Raw genomic sequence first — 2,943 nt, forward strand, 5'->3', positions numbered from 1 at the left:
AATTTAAAAAATTTGAAAGTTTAGGTGCTAAAATGGACTAAAACTAATAGTTTATGTTCTATACATGTAATTTACCCTAATATTAATTTATTGCTGTTACATTTATAATTGTTGCCAGCATCTTGCATAATTTCCATGGTATACAAATCTCTGAATTGGTTCAACTTTATCCCTGACCATTGACGTAACAGAGTTTCTCAAATTTATAGGTTGGGATATTTGATTCTGAGGTCATCAACAATGAGCCTAAAGCATTACCAATAATCTCCACAAGAGCACTGCCCCTCATTGAAGCAATGGAGCCTATGGGTATCCCTTACAGCGATTTCCCTCCCAGAAATAGAAGAGATAAACTTGAATGCGTTATGACAATCTCCACATATCCTCGGGTTTTTAATCACAAGTATAGGACTCCCCATTTTTTGTCGACAGCAGCCCAAATGAAACCGCTAGCTTCTCGCTGTGATGCCTTAACTTTATCTCCTCCTCTCTGGCGTCTATCTCATCGTCCTTAACTAAACTCTAGCGCAGATCTAACTTAATCTTCCTTCCCATCTCCTCCAAATACTTGTAAATTTCTTCGATCATTGGGTGCGATATATCTTCAGCCACAAACACATGAATTCTTTTATTCACCTCTATCCAACTACAACCCGGTTTCATCCTTACACCTCTATCTCGCATAAGCTTTCTAACCATAGCAGCCTCTTCCCATTTGCCGCTGGTGGCATAATTTTTGCAAGCATGACATAAGGTACAGCATTTGAAGGTTCCAGTTGAAGGAGCTTGTGTGCTGCCTTTGATGCTAGTTACACGCTCCAATGTATTTTAGAAGCACCAAGCAATGCAGCCCAGCCGATTGAGCCAGGGATAACTGGCATACTCTTTATGAGCTTCTCAGCTTCGTGTAGCTTGCCTGCTCGACCCAATAGATCAATCATGCACGAATAGTGCTCCACTTCTGTTTCAATTCCGAACTCTTTCATGTCGTTGAAATACTTCTGACCCTTCTCAACTTTTCCTGTATGAGCACAAGCTGAGAGGACGGAGATGAAGGTTATACTTGTAGGGGGAATATTTCGCTACAGCATGTGATAAAAAAGAATTAATGCCTCCGTTCCAAAGTCATGTTGTGCATAACCAGCAATCATTGATTTCAAAGAGACAGTATTATGTTTTGGCATCCTATCAAATAACCGTCTTCCATCCTGAAGATTTCCGCATTTCGAGTACATAGCAATCAAGGCATTATTGACTTGAATTTGATTAGGGACATCAGATTTGGTTACCAGTGCATGGATCTGTCTTCCCTGAGAAGGTGATGATAAATTGGAGCTTGCACTAATTACATTTACAAAGCTACAATCGTCAGGGTGATAACCAACAACTTGCATCTCCCGGAAACACTCGAGAGCCTCCATCGAGAGTTCCTCATTCAAGGAGTACCCCGATATCAAAGTCTTCCAAAGAACCAAATCCGGTCTGTAAACCTCTTCAAAAATTTTACGACAATCAGACATGTCACCTCTACATTTCGAATACAAATCAATCAAACCACTCGCGGCTTGAGCATTTTGATGGAAGCCAGTCTTGATCAACATAGCATGAAACTGAAACCCTCCAAGCAGGTTCTTTAAGCTTGTAAAGGTTGTCAAAACACTGGCCAAAGTAAACATATCAACATCGAATTCTCTCTTAACCATTTCCTGAAACAATGCCAATGCTTTAACCCTCTTTATGTTGCCCGTAGGCCACAATCAAGGAATTCCAAGACACTTCACCTTTCCCCTCCCATTCCCCCTCCCCCATCTCATTAAACACCCGCTTTGCTTCCTCTAAAAAACCTTCTTTGCTATAACACGAAAGCAACGCATTGTTGACCGAAGCATATGCATCAAACCCACCAAAAACCACAAAGCAATGTATTTTTCTAAATAAAAACACATCATTTAAACAAGCCGTGATCACCCCGGACAAAGTAAAGCCATCCATTTCAAGACACAGCTGTCTCATTCTTTTAAACAGACCCAATGCAGGTTCAGTCCGACCACAATCCGCATAAGCGGAAATAAGTGTGTTATAAGAAACAAGGTCCACGTGAGGAATTTGATCGAACAGCTGGTGGGCAACAGAAGGGAGGGATTCCTTGGAGTAGGCAGCGATGATGGCGTTGAAAGAGAAGGTGTTGAGGTGCTGGGTATGGTGAAAAGCGTTGTGGGCAGTGGTTAAAAGGCCGCATTTGGAGTAGAGAAGGATGAAGTGATTGGAAAGGTAAGTCGAAGAAGGGACGATAACTTTGATGTAAAGAGTGCGGAAGGATTTGCCGGCCAGGACGTTTCTGTGGGATATGCATGTTTTCAGAAGGTCACGGAAGTTTTGGATGGTCCATGAGATTTGGGTCATTTACAAAATTCGTAAACTGCCTCCTCAGTTTGGCGGGGAATGCTAACGTGAGGTGCTTAATATACTATTAAAAAAATATGGTATCGATTTTGTTATTAGCTAAAAAAAATAGTATCGGTTTTGTTATTATTATGTATAATAAAATCAGTAAAATTTACCGAAAACATCATTATTTCTACCGATTTTGTTATTATTTGATATTTTATCGGTTAAAAATATACCGATTTTGTTATTGTTGTGCATAACAAAATCGATAAAAATTATCGAAAATATCATTATTTTAACAAAACCAGACAGGTAAAGCGCTACTGGTTTTGTTATTTTTTTACCGGTTTTGTTATTGTTGAGCATTTTACCGGAAATATTAAAAAACATTGATGTTTTAGGTAGAAATAATAATATTTTAGGTAATTTTTGCCGGTTTTATTAACCCAACAATAACAAAACCGGTAAAAATAAATTTTTTAATGATAAAATTAATAAACAAAAATTATACAATTTTTTTTAAAATTCTTTATTATAAACATCAAATACAATAAA

The 2,943-nt window shown here is 38.4% G+C and overlaps 1 pseudogene; it reads right to left on the bottom strand.

The window, feature by feature from the left end:
• Positions 1-248: 248 nt before the first annotated feature.
• On the bottom strand, positions 249-2,403 carry LOC120138079 (annotated as a pseudogene).
• Between the last annotated feature and the right edge of the window lie 540 nt (positions 2,404-2,943).

This window comes from Hibiscus syriacus, unplaced genomic scaffold, assembly GCF_006381635.1.
Source record: "Hibiscus syriacus cultivar Baekdansim isolate YM2019G1 unplaced genomic scaffold, ASM638163v2 tig00110678_pilon, whole genome shotgun sequence".
In the NCBI taxonomy this organism is placed as follows: Eukaryota; Viridiplantae; Streptophyta; class Magnoliopsida; order Malvales; family Malvaceae; genus Hibiscus; species Hibiscus syriacus.